The 20,819-nt window shown below is 43.6% G+C and overlaps 1 protein-coding gene and 1 pseudogene across 2 annotated transcripts in view; one reads left to right on the top strand and one right to left on the bottom strand.

Annotated features, from left to right (window-relative positions):
* The first annotated feature begins 388 nt into the window (after positions 1–388).
* Positions 389–20,819, top strand: part of INSC (INSC spindle orientation adaptor protein) — a 121,385-nt gene continuing 100,954 nt past the window's right edge. For both annotated transcript variants that reach the window (XM_081798537.1, XM_081798535.1), the window contains exon 1: positions 389–521. The gene's annotated coding sequence lies outside the window, so the exon portion shown is untranslated. The remainder of the gene's footprint in view (positions 522–20,819) is intronic.
* Positions 13,829–14,327, bottom strand: LOC102735354 (CGG triplet repeat-binding protein 1-like; annotated as a pseudogene).

Genomic DNA, 20,819 nt, shown 5'->3' with positions numbered 1-20,819 from the left:
CTCTCCAGATGTTGGCATGCGGGGCACACGTGGGCACCCCTGCCTCGTCGGCTCCGGGGTGCTTCCCAGCCCTGACTCCCGCCGGGCCCCGGGGTGAGCCAGGTCTCTAATTAGGCCTGACCGCGGCCCCATTCCAGCGCTCCCCACAGACCAGAGCGCGACGTCTCCACTGCCGGGGGCACGAAAATAGCTTCGTGGCCCGGCGGAGACTCCTGGCGGCGGTGGCTGACGCGGGACGGAGGCTTGGCAGGGGGCGCGCTGTCGTGGAAGGTCCTGCGGCCGCCGCCGGGGAGTGGGCGGGCTGGGGCCGCGCGGGGCGGGGGCGCGGGGCAGCGGGCGGCCCCTCGGCTGGCCCGGCCTCTGGAGCCCCAGCTGCGCCCCTGCCACCGCTGGCCGCCGCGCGCACCCGGCTCGCCGCCCCGCTCCCTCGCAGTGAGTAGACCCCCTGGGCCGGCTGATTCCGGGCCCTGCCGGTCGGACGGCCTAGTGGGGGACCCAGCGTGCTTGCGACTCTTTGGACGGTAGGTGTAGGAGTGGCAGTGGGCTGTGGGAGGGAGTGCCTGGGCCGATGTGTTAGCTTGTGGAACTTTCTAGCATGTGTCCCAGGGGAGGAGTATGAGTGAGAGAGCATGTCCGTGTGTGGGGGAACGTGCTGGTAGGTGGGCCTGGAGTGTGCCCGCAGGTGGCAGGTGTGTCTCTTTCCTGCAAGTACGTTCGTGTGTGGGGTAGGAAGGCTGCAGGTGGGCTGAGAGAGTGCACACGGGGGGCACGGATGGATGTGTGTGCGTGAGCCCATGAAGACAGAGTAAGGATAAAGAGTGTTATCTGAACTCCGACTTTCTAGGGTGACTGGCTCGTCCCCACCTGGAGTATCTTCTCTGTGGGTCATTCGGTGGCTTTGGTTTTTCACGGCTGTAAGCAGGGCGGGAGCTCAGAGTCCTTGGCCAACACTGGAGTAGATGGGGCTCTGAGGGACCCCAGCTGGCTGGCCAGGGTGAGGAGACAGCTTGGGGGACCCACTGTCATGGCAGAAGAGGCAGGAGGACAGTGAGAGCGGGTGGGCAGACCACACAGTCGTGCGCACTCACAAACGCTGATAGGGCGCTCACACCCACACCCTCACAGCTGCTCCTGAGTACACACATTCCTACCCACACATGCACTTCCAGTCAGGACATCCAGGCAGACACTCACATACTTTCAACACGTACACCTGGGGACAGTGACGTGTATGCAACACGTACCTACATGTGTAGAATATGCATATGCACAAACATGCCCCCCTGGCTTACTGTACCCTCAGCCTCCAGACCCCCTTTTTGGGTCCCCTTTAGCCTACATATGGTACCCTGGCCAATGAGTCCAAGAAACTGGCCACAGTAGGGACTATCTTAAGTTAGGGACTTTGGCTGTGGGTTCAGGGAAAATGATAACACAGTGCCTTTGGGATTTCCCATTCGTTCTAGCACTAAGGCTGCCCGTGTAGCCTGGGGCTTAAGGGTCTGGACTTAGAAGCAGCTTTTACCCTCTTACAAATGAAAAGGTCAGGCTTGCAGGCTGAGGCAGAGCAAGGCATCTGTAATTTGCTCTAGGCCCTAGTTTGCACTCTGGATTCTCCCCGCTATAGAAAAACCGTGAGCCTTCTGTGGGCTGGGGCCATGCAGTCATTTGACAGGGAGGGGCAGTGAGTTGAGCCGGACTGAATCCTTCCCTTTGGTTTTAATCAGCCCTGTTTTGAGTCTCCCATCTCAGCTAGGCTAAAAGAGCTGGCTTTGGCTTTGTTCCTCTCCCTTCCCCCAGTGGTTATCTCTTTCCTTGACAGAATCTTGTTCTCCCTGATCTCCTTCTCCTGGGGACCACTGAGGACACACTAAACAGTGCTTGGAGGAGTAGGTGACCCAAAATATCAGGTTGTTGTTGTTGTTGTTATGGCTTCTAGACCTCTTCCATCCAGGTCATTCTCCTCTGGACAGGCTTCAGTGGGGATGTCCAGACGTGCATCCTTCAGATGACATGGACTTTATCTTACTTAGTGTTTATGGTTTAGTCCAAGGAGTGCCTGAGCTCTCACTCTACCAAGTCTCCTTATATGCAGGAGATAGATGATCTTCAGCTATTTCCTGAGTGGGGTGCAGGGATCTATTCTCCCCTGCCCTGGTCCTCAGCCTGACCCCTGGGGATGGTTCAGTAAGGGCGGGCTGAGGTCAGCCTGGCAGCCTTCTTGCAGAGTGAAGGAAGTCTGCATACCTTCCCCAGCCTTCTCCTTTGTAGGGGCCCCAGCCACCATAGGGCTCAAGACAAGACTGGAAAACTGGAGGACTCATGGTGACTCAGTCCTGGTCTATTTCCGTTTTTCCCCCTCTTAATCAAATACATATACCTGCCAGTCAGAACTTCAGAGCAACGATGCAGAATCATAGAGCATCAGGACAACTCCACTAAGTTCACATAGTTCCAGTTTAAAGAGGAGAAGTCAGACATCCGAATAATAGTAATAATGACATGTGTAATAATGGTAATAGAAACATATTGATGGAATCTTTAGTATATGCTTTATTTCATTTACTTTTCACAATAACTTTCTTTCTTAGGTTAATAGTCCCATTTTTTTTCCTGACAAGGAAACAGGCTGAGGGTGCTCAAGGGATTTCTATAGGTCTCTGTGACTCCTGAACTCATGACTGAACCTGGGGGTTTCTCTTCCTACTCTAGCTGCCAGGAAGCTCTTAGTCTATCCTATTGCTCCAGTGCAGTAATCGTTGGAACCCTGGCTTCACTTTTAATTTCTGCTTTAACAACTACATAGTATACACATCTTTAAATGTAAACTCCCACATCCTTTGTAGAAAGAGATCAGAATAAATAAATGAACAACCAGCAATTAAGCCTTTTATTTGCCTGTGAGGATGGGAAGTGTGTTGCCTGGATTTGGGGGGACATCTCCAATTTCAGATATTTCACATGGTTTCCAAACCATGTCTTAATTTTGGCTTCTGTATCTTTGGACTCGGATTCATGACTATGTCCTGGGGCTATTCTTTCTAGTGGCTCTGGGAGATAATGACCATCTCTGTGCTGGCTCAGACAATGGGGATTGTTAAGAATGAATTGGGCCATTGATAAATGCCCCTTGCTCTGAGGACTTCAGCTGCCATTTCCTCCCTGTCTCAAAAGCGTGAGTGTCTGGATGCCTGAAGGAGTCTGACCCCTGCCCTAAGCCTGGCCCTGGCCCCATGGCCACCCCTTCTTCATGTGACCCTGTCTAGGCCCAGGGCTCTGCTGGGAGGTCTGTGTCTCTTGGACTTGAGCTCTGCCTCCCCCAGCGTGGACCACATGGTCTCTGATCAGCATGGCTCTTCTTGACCCAGAGCTCGGGATGAGGAGTCTGGACTCTGGAATGTGGAGGGACATACACCGAAGCTTTTCTGCCCTGGACCTGTGAGGTCATAGACAAATGCTCACTTTTTTCTCCTTCCCAGTGAGGGGGTTTCAAGTCTACCAAGTGGTTAGGGCGTCATTTGTCACCTCTTACCTATAAGAGATGTCAGTCACCAGGGGCCTCTGAATGCAGGGCAGGGCTCTGGCTGCATTGAAAGTTGGTGAGACTTCTAACTAGTTGACTCCAAGACTGATTATTTTACCCTGCCCAAGGCTATTAATGTTTGGCAAGGGGAGCAGTGGGGGGCAGTGTTTAGCACTAAAGAATGATTAGAAGGACTCTAATGGTGGGCTTTCAGGCACTGTATTGGGATTCTGCTTCACCGCCCCCGCCCGCCCCCCTCCCCCAACCGCCTTCACACACATTGATGGCTGTTAACCTCCCAAAAGCATTTGGTTACAACGTGGAAAGGAGGAGTCGTTGGCCTGAGGTCCTGGGAAATACCTGGTACTGGGTGATGTGCTGGGAGGTTGTTATAGGTGAGGGGTAAATAATGTCATCTCAAAAAAGTAAGACAGATTTGATTGTATCTCTGCTGAGGATTTGAGGTGTTCCCAGGACTTTTAGCTCAACCAAATGAGAACAGGTTTAAAATCCAGCAAAATTGTGTCGGGCCCAGCAGTCAGAGTGGCTGGGGGGGAAGGCTTACTCACGGTTACTCCCATTTATTTAGTACCTGCTAAAGGCCAGCCCCTTGTTATGTTCTTTGCATCTTTTGTTTCATGAAACCTCTGGAACAACGCTGTGAGACAGGCACTCCTGTTTTAAAGATAAGGCAACTGAAGCACAATGAGGTTAAGTGAGAGCTGGCCAGGATTCCATCCCAGGTCTGTCTGCCGTCAGAGTATGTAGTGAATGTGTGCGGATCACTCCCCTGGTTCTAAAGCTTTGAAAACAGGAAAATCCACCCCTTTGGGACAACGGGGGAAGGGCTAAGGGCTTGACGTTTCTGGCCCCAGGACTTGAACATCAGCATCCTCAGCCTTACCAGTCTCAAAACGGAGACTGCCACTCTGTGGGAAGCAGGGGTGGGGTGGGGAGGTCTCTTGGATTTGGCAGGGATCAACCCCACTCTCTTGGGGTGGGCAGCTTTGGGCTTCTGTGGTTTCACTTCTCCCCTGGATCAATCTCTGTCCTGGGAGTGGAGCCTCTACCCAGACTCTGTGATCCAGAGAGCTCCTCCCTCCCCCGGTTCCAGGGTCCCCTCGGTGCCAAGCTCTGGGGGAGTCCAGGATCCACTAAGAATGTCTCTGGGCAGACCAGAGCCTATTCGGCATGATGCAGTGTCTGTAGGCATCAGCAGTTTGGCCGGGTAATTGTGTGTAGTGTTCACTTTCTGCTGGAGAAATGGAGGTTTTGTCTTACAACCCAAATATCCTGGGCTTGGAAACTGTGTAAAATACAGCCTGTGGTCTGGGAGTGTGGGCTGCGCTGTGGGCCTGTGTGTGGTGCTGGTTTAAAGGACATGGTTGAGAGACAGAATGATGGACTCAGGTTGTCTCACTGATCCTGATGAAGGGGCAGAGGAGGGCTGTACATTCCAGCCATGTGCAGAGAAAAGAGTGTGGGCTTTGTAGTCAGACAGATCTGATTTGGAGCCTCAGTTTCCTGATCTGTAAAATGTGGTTCCTAGAAAATGTACTCAAGTGTAGTATCTGACATAGAATAGGGGAACCACGAATGGCATATCCTTCCTTTTTGTCCCATTCCCCTTCTGGGGAAGAACACCGGACTGATTGGCAACAGACCTGGACCCCAGCTCTAGCTTAGCCTCTGGGTATACTGTGTTATCTTCCTTTCTCTGGGCCTCAGAGAAGGCCTGTATGTACAATAGGGGAAGAATGAATTTCTCTCACTCTCTGTAGTTTTTGAGGATAATGAAGTCAGAGAGATCTCTCAGAAGATGCAGAAAGTTCAATTACTCTTTTTCATTTATTCACACCACACATATTAATTGAGATCCTGTGGTGTGCTAGGATCTGTGCAAGGCACAGGGAATACAGGGCATGTGAGCAGGGCATGTTCTGGTCCTCCAGCTGCAGTCAGACCACGTGGCTTGTGAACAATAAGTGACAGGCCTGTTTGTGGGACGTGATCCCAGCAGGTACGGGACTCCTTGCCGTATCAGAACAGGAAGTGTCCTCTCTTACTGGGGCAATCAGAGAGGCCTTCCCAGAGGTGAAAACTCTTGGTCTGGATCTTGAGAGATAACAGGAAGTTTCTGGCCCTGGAACTAGCCATTTCTCCAAGAAGCCCTGGATCCTTTTAGTGGAGAATGGTATTTAGAAACCAAAATCTGGGACAATATGTGCTCTTTGCATTTGGTGTGCCATTGCTTCTATGCCCTCTTAGCAAACAGAGCTAGGACATAGACCTATATGTCCGTATTTATTTCTATGATTCAAAGTGCAAGAAATTATTATCTATTTTTAGAAACGAAAACAAAACCCCACAAGTGACTGAAATAGAGAGTAGTAGCATAAGGGTACTTTAGATTGAGTGGTCAGAGAGGGCCTCTTTGAGGAGGTGATATTTCATGAGAGCCTCGAGATTGTTTTAATGAGAAGGGCCTTAATTAAGATAAGGTGGAGAGGAGGTCTCCTCTCAAATGCAGAAAGTGAGGGAGACGAAAAAGTCAAAGGGACTCTCAAACTCAGCATATCCAAAACGGCATTTCTGTGTTCTTTTCCCACACTATCCTATTCCTATGTGGTCCTCTTCAGGTATGTCAGGTCTCCTTGACCAGCTCCTTCATCTACGCAGCTGCATACATCAGAGAGCACTGTCAGTCCTCCTCAGCACCCGTCTCCCTTGGAGCCCGTCCAATCCCTCACCAAGGCTGGTTGATATTCTCTTGTAAATATCTCTGAAATTCATCGCTTCTGTCTGTCCGTCTCCACTAGGATCACTCTGGTTCAAGGCACCATTTTCGTCTGTCCTGTAGAGTACCACAGGAGCCTCCTAACTGGTCCAGCTGCATCCATGCTGGCTCACTACACAGCAGTCAGAGTGCCTTTCGAGACACAACTTGTTCATGTCATTTCCCTCCTTGGAAATATTTCAGTTGCTTCCTGTTGATCTTAAGATAGAGACCAAACACTTTAATAAATCCTACAAGGTCTTGTTTGTCCGACCCTACCACCATTGCCTATGTCCTCCTAGCCAGCATCCCCCTTCCTCCCATCTGCCATGCTGGCTTCGTCTCAGTCCCTTGGGCTTGTCAGACTCCCTCCTACCATTGGCCATTGCATTTGCTGTTGCTCTGTTTAGGATACTCTCCCTTCATGTCTTCACATACTGAATTCCTACTTATCTCTCAGTTTGCAGCTCAACTGTCACTTCCATGACCTCCACGACTATGTCAAATCCCATTTTGTAAGGCTTTAAAACATTGTTTACTTCCTTCAAGGGTTTATCACAGTTGTAACTTTACCTTTATTTACAATTATTACATGATAATTAATGCCTCTTTTTCCTATTTGGTGATGAGCTCCATGAGGGCTGTTCATTGCTTGATCCTAGCAGTTAGTATGTTACTGAGACGTTCTGCAAATATTTGTTGGATGAGTGAATGAATGAAGCTTTATCAGCTGAGCACCCAGATAGATGGTGGTGCCATTCACTAGAATAAAACTTTTAAGGAAGAAATAGATTTGGGAGGGAGAAGATAATAATTCATTTTAGGACATGTGGCAGTTGAGGTTCCTATCAGGCCCTCCCCTTCAAAGATCTTACCATCTTCTGGGCAACACAAATTAGACTCATTCAGCAGCTTTTTGGTGACTGGTGATAGATGACATCTAATTCCTAGGTGATTCTAAGGGGCTGCCTGGAGGAGGGAGCTAAGTCACAAGGCAACCCTGAGCCTGTGGCTCACCCATCTACCCTGGTTTGTAGAGGATACAGGAGATCTGAGAGGCCTCCAGGTGGTCCTGACTTGGCTTCATGGCTGCTTTTATGAAGGATCTTTACAAACTTATGAAGGCTCCTTGGAGCTTGGGAGTTATTTGCATGATATATCACATGGATCAGGAGCTGACAGTCTCCTCCCCACCCCTGAGGTTGTATTAGGCTTAGGCCTGTAAGAGCATTCAGAGAGCATGTCTTACTAAGACCAGGGAGCCATCCTTGCAATGGGGCCCTTAGCACTGGGACAGACAGCCTATTCAGTCCCTGTGGCTCACTGACTCTTGCATTCCTCACTCACTCATTCAATGATCTATTTTGTCTTCATTTAAGTCACTTACTCCCTTCACCCCTCCTTCAACACCCACCTGTCCAGCCACAGACAAGAGTTTATGTTGGGTTTATAGCAGGACTCAAGGCTGGTGAATTACCTGCGTCCCCCTCTTCTTCATCCTTCTTTCACATGGTTCTCACAGCCCAGAAGCTCAGGCGAAGAGACCATTGGGGTGGGGAGATGTCATTGTGCTGTTTGAGGGCCACATGTGATTGCAGGGTGTTAGCAGGAAGAAAGTGAGACCAGAAGCTGCCATGATGATTGCTCTTCTTATCTCACTTTCTGCTCTTCTAGTGTTCTGTCCCCTCTTTCAGTGTGATGAGAGCTTAGGATTTAGCCTCCTTGATCAGATTGATGGAAGGTGGTAGCTGGGCTCTGCAGAGGTGCTTGGGGCTGAGGTCCAAAGGGAAAAGAGAAACATAGCTCCCTAAGAGCTCCACCATGGAAAAGAGGATGCTTTTGTTTCCTTCATTTTCTACCAGAATTGTGCTTTTAAACCTGTGGAATTTGCAGAAAGCTGGCAGGAGGAGGGAGAGCAGGATTTTTAAAAATGTGGCCTTAGGAACCAGGCAGTAGACTAATCCTGAACCCATCCCCTCCAGAAGATGCTCTTTCAGTTCTCTTAAGTTTGCCACTTATAAAGAACCCCTGAGAATGTGTGCTGTCCATCTGTTGTGATATCAGACAGGGCTGGAACTGAGCAGACACAAGACAATGGCAACCACATCAGATAAGGGCATCTTAGAAAAATGCGCGAAGGTGCCAGGGATCTCAGTTACAGACTCATTCACTCAATCCCTCACTCATCCAGTCAACAACTATCCACCTAGTACCTACTCTGTGCCATGCATTATTCTAGGCACTGGAGATACAGCAGTGAGCAAAATACATGCTCTTGAAGAATCTGCTTCCTGGTGTGGGAAGATGGACAGTAAGCAGGTTGACATACAGCATGCAAATGGTGCTGAGCACTATGGAGAAATACAAGAAAGGCAAGTGAATCCCAAGGGTGGGAGAGGTTTATACATCTATATAGGGTCGGGAGATTTTCTCTGATGAGCAGATATTTAACCAGAGGCCAGGAGGAAGTGAAATGGCAAGCTGTGTGAGTATTTGGGGGAAAAGCAGTCAAATGGAAGAAGAAAGGCAAAAGTCCCGACATATACTTGAGGAGGAGTATGAAGGTCGGTCCATAGACCTGTAGTGAAATGAAAGTCAAAGTGTTGAAGTCAGTGCAATAATTTGGGCGAGGTCATGAAGGCCTTTGTGGGTTATTTGGAGAACTTTGGCTTTTAATCTGGGTGATATGGGTGGACATTGGAAGGTTTTGAACAGAGAAATGACATGCTCTGGCGGCAGTTTGATGAGAGTATGGGGGAAGGCAAGTTAGGAGCCTATTGTAGTAATGCAGGTGAGAGATGGTGGTGGCCACGCCCAAGGTCCACTTATCATTTATTTCTCCATCCATTTCAGTTTTTCTTCTACCAATGTGACATGGCCTCTGAGGCTTTTTGTCACTGTTCATCCATTCCTTTTTCCCTTCATCCTCTGTCGAGCTATCTTCAAGTGAATTCTTTACAAGTCTGTACTGGTCTTTAACAAGTCTTTACCTGCTACGCGTAGAGCATTATGCTAGATGCTGGTTGCTAGGGGCATATTCTTCTGGGACTTGGGCCCCAGCAGGGGGTGCTAGATGCATCCATGGGAGATCACTAGTCAGTTAGAAAACCAAGCGGGCCCTCGCAAACCCAGAATGAATCATGTCAGCGCTTCAGTATTTTGGGTGCCTTATGATTTGGCAAGGAGTGTGAGTACGCTTCCAGGAGGAGGCCACATTTATGTTGAATCTTGATGGGTGGGGACAGCAAATCAGTTCTGAAGAATAGCAGGGAACATAAAGGACATAGTGGGGAGTAAAGGGTGGTAATACGAAAAGAGGTGGGGTGGGCTGGACACAGGGTCTGGGGAGTCATGAGCACCAGGCTAAGCAGTTCAGACTTGAGTTAAGAGATACTGGGGAGATGTAACTGGTTTCTAAGGGGATGTTACAAGAGCTGTGTTTTAAGGGGTTGAAACTAACACCGGAATGACGGGGTTAGGCTGGAGGCTGGAGGCCAACGAGAAAACAATTGCCTTGTGTAAGCCTTCTTAGTCTTATGACCCATAGGATCCTGAGATTGGAGAGACTGTTGGGGTGGCCCCCAGGTGCAGAGTGGGCAGGGAAGCAATGATGTGGGGGCTCTAATGGCCAACAATAGCAGCAGGTGATGTGAGTGGCTATCCCTGGGACAAATGCCAGATGTCTCCTGTAACTCACCTTTGAGCGAAGAATGCAGAGCAACCTGAGTTCTGGGTAGAGCAATCTGGAGGTTTGGGTCTGGCCTCTGGCCATGATGACTCTTATAGAAGCTTCTGGGGAAGGGGTCATTGGATTGTAGAAACAAGTTTCAGAGTGGAAGTTCATCTAATCCACCCCTCTCCTCTTCCAGATGGGGCAATTAGAAGCCCAGAAGGGGCATAAAATATTCAAGACCATATAGAGCACATGTGGAAAGAGAAAGGTCAAGCATCTTATTTGAACTCCTGTTGGTGGAATTACTAGATTGAATTATACATTTGTATATTTCTTTCAATGGAAGAGGAAATTCTAAGAAAATTGTTTTATTCATTTACTTCTCTATCACTTAGCTGGGGCCTGATACAGAGCAGATGCTCTGCCCTACCCTGTGACCATACTGTCACCCCTCTTGCCCCAGACCAAGAAGGTGTTAGACGGGTCTCAGGGTGGGCCAGAGGTGGGCTCAGGAAGAGCTGCCTGCCAATGGGAGTAGAGCCTGGCTCTGGATCCCTTGTGCACTCATGTGGCCTGGCCTGTGACCATTTCTACCTCAGTTGTACTCAGAGCCCTTGGCAAAGGCTCACTGGGGACCGTGGGTGTGAGTGAGTAAAGGGGTAACTACTATGATGGTGACGGCTGAGAGGGTGAGGGAACAGGTGTGTGATGGGCCGGAGTGTCCTGTGCCTGAGGCCATTGCAAGAGACAAAGTCCCTGCCCAGCTGGAGATAAAGAGCATCTCACAGGGGATTTAGCAGCCGCCACAGAGAAATCTGGGATGCATATTTGGGGCATAAGTCCAGTGCTTGGTCTGGCCTGAGGCTCGGCCTCCAGAGACTTCACTAGACCCACTTATTTGCTCTTCTGTTGTCCCAATCAGCTAGAGGCCATGTCTTTAAGAACATAACCTCTCCCCACAGTGTGCGACTTAAAGGCAGGATTACAGATGCAATTGTCCTTTGACACACCTCCATCCCCACACTCAGGATCCTAGTGGGGAGGGCTGAACTGGAGACAGTTTTCTGAAGAGTCATAGGGATTTGGGCCATAGCACCTGCCAACCCAGGCCCTGTGGTCTGTGTCAGTACTGGATTCATAATTGGTTCTTAAGCTCTTGGTCAACACGTTCTGTTTGTCTTGTGCTGTGGACTTGGCAGAGGGATTTCCACACGGAGGAGAGTGACTTAGACTCATGAGCAAACTGAACTTGTAGACACAGGAAAATAAGTGCCCCCAGGTTTAGCATCCCTCAGTGAGTACCCTGGGGAAGGCAGTGGCATTTTCTTCAGGTATCGGGTCATTATGCTCTCTCTCCAAGGGGGCATCGTGGACCCAGAATGGAACAGCATAGCATCATGGACCCAAATCAGGACGGAACCTGAGACGGAGGGAAGAAAGAACTTGAGTGCTAGCGTTCAGCCACAAATTTGCTCTGTGATTTGGATAAGTCATTCACCTACTCTGTGCCTTGGTTTCCCTTTGCAGAAGCTGCAGGATTAGAAAAGACAATTCTTTTTCTTTTTTAAGATTTTATTTCTTTATTTGACAGAGAAATGAGAGAGGGAACACAAGCAGGGGGAGTGGGAGAGGGAGAAGCAGGCTTCCCGTGGAGCAGGGAGCCCGATGCGGGGCTCGATCCCAGGACTCTGGGATCATGACCTGAGCCAAAGGCAGACACTTAACGACTGAGCCATCCAGGCGCCACTGGAAAAGATAATTCTTGAGCTCCTGTCCTCCCATAACATTCCAGGTTTCTTGCTCACATTGTGTTAACAGAGATTTTTGGTTAGACCCCAACTTCTAGATTTCTATCTTGGTCCAGAGCTCATTTTTCACGTTGCCTGAAATCCCACTGTTCTAGATTCATTCCTTTGGGTCTTTTAAGAGACTCTTATTCCATAGATTATATTGCCTAACAAAATCCCTCTTACTTTTATGACCTCATATAGAGATACAAAGCAGGTGTCCACTCCATTATTGTATTTCAGTCTTTACAACAACTGTGCCAGGTAATCAAAGATATATTATTATCTCCAGTTTGCATATGAGAAAAGAGGCCCAGAGAGGTTAGTAACTTGACAAAGTTCACAAGGTTGGTTACTGGCAGAGCTGAGAGGAGGCTGTTGGTTTCTTGACCGCTGGTCTATTTTGTGTGTGTGTGTGTGCATGTGTGTGTGTGTGTGTGTGCCACCTTTTGGGTTTGGCAAGGGGTCCTAAAGACTGTATGGGATGGGGGCTGTGGTTTTTTTTTATCAGATGGCAGAAGTATCAGGATAAGAGCATGAACCCCCACATACTGGTACAGTGCTGAGGGGCTGTGCCCGGATAAACATAGGCTGGCCAGGCAGAAAGCAGGCCCTCTGCTTTCTGTCACAGACTATGTTATCAGGGTGGTGGGATTCTGGTCAAGCCCTAGTCTTCTTGTTTTCGTCTTTTCCCCCAGCTTTATTAAGCTATAATTGACATGTCATATTGTGTAAGTTTCGGGTATAAAATGTGATGATTTGATATATGTATTTGTTGTGAAATGCTTAGCACAATAAGGTGAGTTAACACATCCATCACCTCAGTTACCTTTTTTTGTAAATGTGGTGAGAATATTGAAGATCTACTCTCAGCAACTTTTAAATATACAATACAGTATTGCTAATTATAGTCACCCCCTGTGCCGTATGCTAGATCCCTAGAACTCATTCATCTGAAAATCTGTGCCTTTTAACCAGTATCTCCTCATTTCCCTCAACCCCCAGCCCTGGCAACCACCATTCTACTCTCTGTTTCTATGAATTCAGCTTTTTTAGATTCTACATATAAGTGAGATCATATAGTATTTCTCTTTCTCTGCCTTATTTATTTCACTTAGCATAATGCTCTTGGGGTTCATCCATGTTGCAAAAGGTAGGATTTCCTTTTTTATGGTTGAATAATATTCCACTGCATATATATATAGATATAGATATATATATACACACATATACATATATGCACATGCACATATATATAATATACACAGTGTCCCATATATATAACCTATACAGTGTCCTATATATATTATTTATATATCTATATATATCTCTATATATAATGTGATATTTCCATATTTGCATGTCTCGGCTCTTGTGAATTATGCTGCAAGGAATGTGGGGGAGCAGATAGCTCTTTGAGATACTGATTTCATTTCCTTCAGATATATACCTAGACATGAGATTGCTGGATCATATGGTAGTTCTATTTTTAATTTTTTGAGGAACATCCATACTGTTTTCCATAGCGGTTGTACCAATTTACATTCCCACTAACTTTGCACAAGGGCTCCCTTTTCTCCACATCCTCACCAACATTTGTTATCTCTTGTCTTTTTTGATGCTAACCATTCTGACAGGTGTGAGGTGATATCTCATTATAGTTTGATTTGCATATCCCTGATGATGAGTGATGTTGAGCACCTTTCATGTATGTGTTGGTCATTTGTATGTCTTCTTTGAAAAAATGTCTATTTGACCCTTTTCTACATTTTTAACTGATTTTTAAATTAAGTTTTTTTTTTGTTACTGAGTTGTAGGAGCTCCTTATATATTTCAGATATTAACCCCCATATCAGATGTATGGTTTGCAAATATTTTTCCCATTCTACAGGCTGTCTTTTCATTCTGTTGACTGTTTCTTTTGCTGTGCAGAAGCTGTTTTAGCTTGATATAGTCCCATTTGGATTTTTTGGGGTTTTTTTTGCTTCTGTTGCTTGTATTTTCTTTTGTTGTTGACAACTTTAATACTCCACGTTTATCTTGATAACGTGAATAACGCAACCTCCATATCAACAGTGTTGTGAGTTGAGTTGATTCTCATTCTCATATCCATCAGGCAGATATGCTCTCCTCAGGTGGTCTGACTTAGGTATGTAGCCTCTGTTCTTCACTTGGAGAGACAGGAAAGCACGGACTGCTGGGAGATCAGCCTTCTCAAGTGTTGATGTTGGCTTCAGGCATATTTTCACAAAGTCCTGGATAACACTGACATTCTGTTTGTGCAGTACTTTTGCATCGAAGAGGTGCAGTCAGGGGCCTCTGCTTCGTTCTCACATTTTGCTCTTCAAATTCTGCCTTCCTCTTGGTGTGAGCCTTGGACTTAAGGTGGTCACTAATGGCAGCCTTGAGAACATGATTCAGAACCACATGGCAAGAAGGGCAGAAGAGTTTTCCTCCATCTTTGTGCAGCTCACTTGCAAACTCAGTGACTGGATCCAGGGAAATCACATACAAAGCAATCTCAGAACAGTTTCAAGCAAGTAGTGCTGTCACTACAAATCTTCCCATTCCAACTCTGAATAAGGTTTCCACCAATTTCCAGTTTTTTTCATCTTGATACTTAACAGTGAAGGGTCTCCAGTGCAAAACCAGAGATGCTTGAAATCCTGGCACTTTCCTTTTTTCAAACCCAGAGATGCCTTCAAATCAGTTTTTGCACAAGTGGTGATGGGGAAATAGTTTGTGGGCTTGCACCCTATTTCCCTGTGGTGCTGGGAAGTCATGCCTTTATGTAGGATTAGAGTTCCCATAGGGGAAGTGGATGAGACCTGACCGGAAAGGAAAGGAGGAGGAAGAAAGAAAGGAGAAAGGGGGGTGAGGGAGGAGGAAGACCTTTTGCCTCTGTCACAGTCTTTATTATTGCCCCATTGAGCCCCGGGTGTCCACCATGTCACTGTCAAGACCAATTTCAAGGAGTTTTTCTCCTATGCTTTCTTCTAGTTTTATAGTTTTAGGTTTGACAATTAAGTCTTTAATCTATTTTGAATTAATTTTTGCAAACAGTATAAGATAGGGGTCCAATTTCATTCTTTTGCATGTGAATATTTAGTTTTCCCAGCACTGCTTATTGAAGAGATTCTTTTTTCCTTAGTATAGTTTTGTAATATAGTTTGAAATTAGAAAGCCTCCAGTTTCGTTCTTTCTTAAGATTGCTTGGGAGTGGGGTGCCTGGGTGGCTCAGTCAGTTAAGCGTCTGCCTTTGGCTCAGGTCATGATCCCAGGGTCCTGGGATCGAGCCCCACATTGGGCTCCCTGCTAAGTGGGGAGTCTGCTTCTCCCTCTGCCACTCCCTTCCACTTGTGCTCTCTCTCTGGCTCACTCTCTCTCAAATAAATAAAATATTTAAAAAAAAAAAAAGAAAAAAAGATTGCTTGGGAGTCTTTTGTGGTGCCATATGAATTTTAGGATAGTTTTCTCTTTCTGTGAAAAAATGCCATTAGAATTTTAGTAAGAATTACACTGGGTCTGTAAATAGCTTTGTGTAGTATGGACACTTTAACAATATTAATTATTCTCATCTATGAACATGGTATGTCTTTCCATTTATTTTTGTCTTCTTCAATGTCTTTCACCAATGTCATATAGTTGTCAGTGTACATATTTTTTACCTCCTTGGTTAGATTTATTCCTAAGTATTTTATTCTTTTTGATGTTATTGTAAATGAGATTATTTTCTTTATTTCTTTTTTAGTTTGTCATTAGTGTATAGAAATGCAACTTTTTTTTTTTGTATGTTGATTTTTAATCCTGAAACTATACTGAATTCATTTATTAGTTCTAATAGTTTTTTGGTGTATTCTTTAGAGTTTTTTATATATAACATTGTGTCATCTGCAAACATGGCAGTTTTACTTCTTCCTTTCTGGTTTGGATTCCTTTTATTTCCTTTTCTTGTCTAATTGCTCTAGCTAGGGCTTCTAGTACTATGTTGAATGGAAGTGTTGAAAGTGGGCACCCTTGTCTTGTTTTAGACCTTAGACATTATTTTTCTTTTTCAGGAATAATCTTGGTTATACATTTCAGATGTAACTCATGAAGCTGTAGGAAAAAATCCTATGGGGATTTGATTGGGATTATATTGTGTCTATACATCAGTTTATGGTAAATTGACATTTTCCTATCTATATATATGAAATACCTCTTCATTTATTTTGGCCTTCTTTAATATCTTTTAATAATATTTTTTTCTCATTAAGGAACGTGTATGTTTTAAGATTAATTTGTATATACCTTACATATTTTTGTTGCGCTTGTTAATGCTTTTTCTTCTAAATTTCACTTTACGTTTGTGCCAGTGTCTAGGACTATACTTGGCTTTTGTATATTCATTTACTGACAACTTCCTAAGCCATTTTATGAATTAAAATAGTTTATTTGTAGATACTTTTGAGTTTTTTATATTCACAACGAGAGTGACTTGCTAGTTCAAGCTACATTTTAATAAGAATTAGGGAATGACATCATATGTCCAGACATGAACTCCTGGAGACATGGCTTGCCTAGTGGACTACAGGTTTGTGTCTGGTAGACCCAGCTCTGTGTAAGGTGTGACTGGGTAGGCACAGCAGAGGCCAAATGCAGCCTCCACTTACTCCCTTGGCTGTATGCTGTTGAGCATAGGCAGATGTGGCAGCCCTGTGGAAAATCATATCAATTGCAAATAACGACAGTTTTGTTTCTTTCCATTCTTATAAATTTTCTTTCTTTCTAACTAGCTAAGATATTTAGTACAATAATGAATAAAAGTTAGTGGGAACTGGGCATTTTTATTTTGCTTTTGGTCTCATAGGAAATGCTTTCAACATGTTGTCATTAAGTATGTCATTCCTGGGGTGCCTGGGTGGCTCAGTAGTTAAGCGTCTGCCTTCGGCTAAGGTCATGATCCTGGAGTCCCAGGATCGAGTCCCGCATCAGGCTCCCTGCTCGGCAGGAAGCCTGATTCTCCCTCTCCCACTCCCCCTGCTTGTGTTCCCTCTCTCGCTGTGTCTCTGTCAAATAAATAAATAAAATCTTAAAAAAAAAAAAAAAGTATGTCATTCCTGGTATATTTTTTTCTTGGTAGATGCCCTTTAATCAGTTTAGAGAAGGTCTATTGTATTTCTAGTTTACTAAAAGGTTTTATTATAAAGAGCTGTTGAATTTTATAAAGTTGTTTTTCTTAATCTATTAAGATGATCATAAGGTTTTTCTTTTTTAGCCTATTAATGCAGTGGGTTTCATTAATATATTTTCTAATGTTAAAACAGCTAAAACATTAGGCTAAAACCAACTTGACCATGGTGTATTGGCCTTTTCATAAACAGCTGGATTGTTTGATGATATTCTGTTTAGTATATTTTCATCTATGTTCATATATGAGACTGGCCTATAAATTTCCTTTCTTGTAATTTTGCTTAGTTTCAGTATGAAAATTATGTCAGCCTCATAAAATGAATTGAGGTGTGTTTGCTTTTTTCTTGTTTTCTGGAAAAGTTTGGGTGAGGTTTTTTTTTTTTTAATGATAGAAAGTCATCTCTGAATGTCTCTGTGCTTGGTGTTTTCCTTATGGGAAGATTAATTTATTTCATGGTTATAGATCTATTTCTTTCTGAGTCAATTTTGGCTAATGTATTTCTCTAGGAATTTGTCTTATTTATGATTTCAGTGATATTGCAAAATATTCCTGTCCATATAATATCCATAATATTCTTTTATCTTTGCTGTACTGTAGTTATAAATTCCTTTTTATTGCTAATATTGTTTGTATTTCCTTTTTTTTCCTGACCTTTCTTCCCTCTGACCTTTCCAGAGCTTTGTCTATCTTATTTGTGTTTTAAAAAACTAACTTTAACTCTATTGATCCTTCCATTTGTGTTTACATTTTGTTTTGTGTTTTCATTGTGTTTTGCTTCATGTTTGCCTCTATCTTAACCATTTTTCTTCTGCTAATTTCTTTGGAATTATTCTCTTCTCTATAATGTCTTATGTTGGGGCGCCCGGATGGCTCAGTCAGTTAAGTGTGTCCAACTCTTGGTTTTGGCTCAGGTTATGATCTCATGGGTCATGAAATCACCCCTGCGTGGGGCTCCACACCCAGTGGGGAATCTGCTTGAGATTCTCTCCCTCTGCCCCTCCCTCCACCTGCATGTGCATGTGCTCTTTCTCTTTCAAATGAATAAATATTTAAAAAAATAAAATGTCTTATTTTATTTATTTTTTTATTATTATTTTTTTTAAATATTTTTATTTATTTATTTGACAGAGAGAGACACAGCGAGAGAGGGAACACAAGCAGGGAGAGTGGGAGAGGGAGAAGCAGGCCTCCCGCCGAGCAGGGAGCCTGATGCGGGGCTCGATCCCAGGACCCCAGGATCATGACCTGAGCCGAAGGCAGACACTTAACGACTGAGCCACCCAGGCGCCCCTAAAATGTCTTATTTTAGAAGTTAAAAATCTTCTAATTTTTATATTTTCTTATTTTCTAATTTAAAGCTGTAATTTTTGCTTTTAATTTTATTTGTATACCATATGATTTTTATATATGTATTTTCATAATAATTTGCGTTTGTTTTCTAATTTCTGTTATAATTTCTTCTTTGACCTCTGATTATATGTTTAAAATATCAAAATTATGGGGATATTTATATTGGGGTAGAGATTGCAATCTATAGGATACCAATCATTTGAAATTTGTGGAGGCTTGCTTATGATCTAGTCCCTAGTCCTTAAAAAGAAAAAAGGACGATTCATGAATCTTTGAAAAGAATGTGTATTCCTGATAAGTTGAATGCAGTGTTCTATTTATAAACACTAAATCTAACTTGTGTCATTCAAATGTCCTATATCTTCACTGATAATTTTTCTGCTTGAGCTATCAATTAGTGGCAAAATTGTGTTGGACTCTCCATCTGTGATTCTGGACTTGTTCATTTCTCCTTGAAATTTTGTCAGTTTTTGCTTTGTATATTTTAAGATTATTGTTGTTGTTATGTACATCCTCACTATTATATTTTCTTGATGGGTTAATCTTTTTATTTTCATGTAACAAATTTCTTCTTTTCCGTAATGGTTATTGTCTTGAAGTTTGTTTTGTATTATATGAATACATTAGCACCAGACATCTTTAGGTAAATATTTCTGTGGATATCTTTTGGAGCATTTAACTTTAAGTTGTTTTGGCTCTTTTTGCTTTAAGGGTATTGTTGCCAGAACATGGCATACTTCCTTTTTTTTTCTCTACTTCTCTCTTTTTTCTCTGTGTGTGTGCGTGTGTGTGAGTGTAATGCATACTTTATAATCTTTGCTTACAATTGGCTAGTTTAATTCATCTCCCCCTTACTGTGATTACTATTATTCATCAATACTTGCTCCTCCAAACTTTTTTTTTCTTCTTTTTGATTGCTTTTTTTATTACACATTTTTCCCCTCTTAACTTATTTGAATGGTAATATTTATTTTTATTTTTATGTGTATTCTTTTAGTTATACATAGATATTATCGCATTTATCATACCCTAATAAGGTAACCCTAGATATTGCAGCATTAATCATAACCTAATAAGGCTAAAGTTAATTTACATCTCTATTTTCCTCCTCCTCAAATAAAAGAAACTCAGAATACCCTAACTTACTTTAGTCATCCCCTTTTGAATTTGCATACAGTAAATTAGATTTATCTTTTTTCCCCTTATGCCACACGTCAGGAATAATTGTTTCACATATAGTTAAAGTTTGTTTGGATTTACTCAAATAGTTACAAGTAAGTTTGCTCATCATTCTTTCTTGTATCTCAGATCTTCCATCTGGCATTGTATTCTTTCTGCCCGAAATCCTTTAGAATTTCCTTTGTGGGATTTTTAACTGTTTGAAAGTGTTTTTATTTCATCCTTACTCTTGAAAGAGAGTTTCTATGGGTATAGAATTTTAGGACAATTATCTCCTGTAATCAGATATTTTCTCATTGTCTGCTAACTTTCATTGTTGCTCTTAAGTGGTCACCTGTTGATCTAGTTCTCTCTGTCTGTCTGTGTCTCTGTCTCTCTCTTTCTCTTTTGCCCCCTTGGATGCTTTCAAAATCTTCTCTGTCTTTGGTGTTCTTTAGTCTTATGTGTTTTCTAGGGTGTGTATATATTTTGTATTTTTCCTGCTTGAAATTCATTGGCATTCCTGGATTTGAAAGTTGTTTTGTCTTTCAAAATTTCTGGGAAAAAATTCAGCCACTGTTTCTTTGAATATAACTTTTTCCTCTGTTCTTTTTCTTATTTCCCTTTGGAAACCTGATTAAATATTTGGTAGACTACTTTACTCTTTATTCCTTAGGTTTATTTCACTCACGTTTTCTTTCCCTTAGTCTTTCTGGGCTGCATTTTGGATCATTTCTTTTGTCCTTTCAGTACACTAATTCATTCCTTAGCTGTGATTAATCTGTCCAATGACTTTTTCATTTTAATTATTACATTTTTAATTATAGAAGTTCCATCTCAAATCTGGTCCTTTCTCAAATCTGCTTGGTCATATTTTATAGCCTTTGTTCCTTGAAAATATTTCCAAGACTCTCTTTTATTTCTTGAAACTTAATTCCCTAATTGATTCCTCCCTCCACCCCCCGCCCACCGCCACCCAGATAGTGTGAATTCAGGCCACAAACCTATGTGAAGGCCATATTGTAGTCATTAATTCTTGGGATAGATTTTACTTCCCTTTACTCAGTGCCAAATTTGGGACACTTTTCTTGCATCTTTTGTGTGGAAGATTATTTCTCATTTACCCTTAACATTAAGCTTCTGGTCTTTTGGACCCCTATTTGATTCTTTCCCTAGTCCCTAGACTTTGTGCCTAGTTTTCCCTACCTCATACACATGTGACACAGAAGCTTAAGGAATACAGTAACAGATGTTCTTAGGGCAGATGTTCCCTTCAGTTCTTGCTTATTATCCCTGGTTCCTGCTTTTGCTTTCCTCCTGGCCTCTCCAGATTTCTTATCTTTTTGCCAGCTCAGTGATGCATTTTAAAAACATCAAGA

The sequence above is a fragment of the Leptonychotes weddellii genome, chromosome 11 (genome assembly GCF_054177405.1).
Source record: "Leptonychotes weddellii isolate Sample4059 chromosome 11, ASM5417740v2, whole genome shotgun sequence".
Lineage (NCBI taxonomy): Eukaryota > Metazoa > Chordata > Mammalia > Carnivora > Phocidae > Leptonychotes > Leptonychotes weddellii.
Note: the sequence above shows the minus strand (reverse complement) of the source record. Positions and strands in the feature narration are given on the sequence as shown.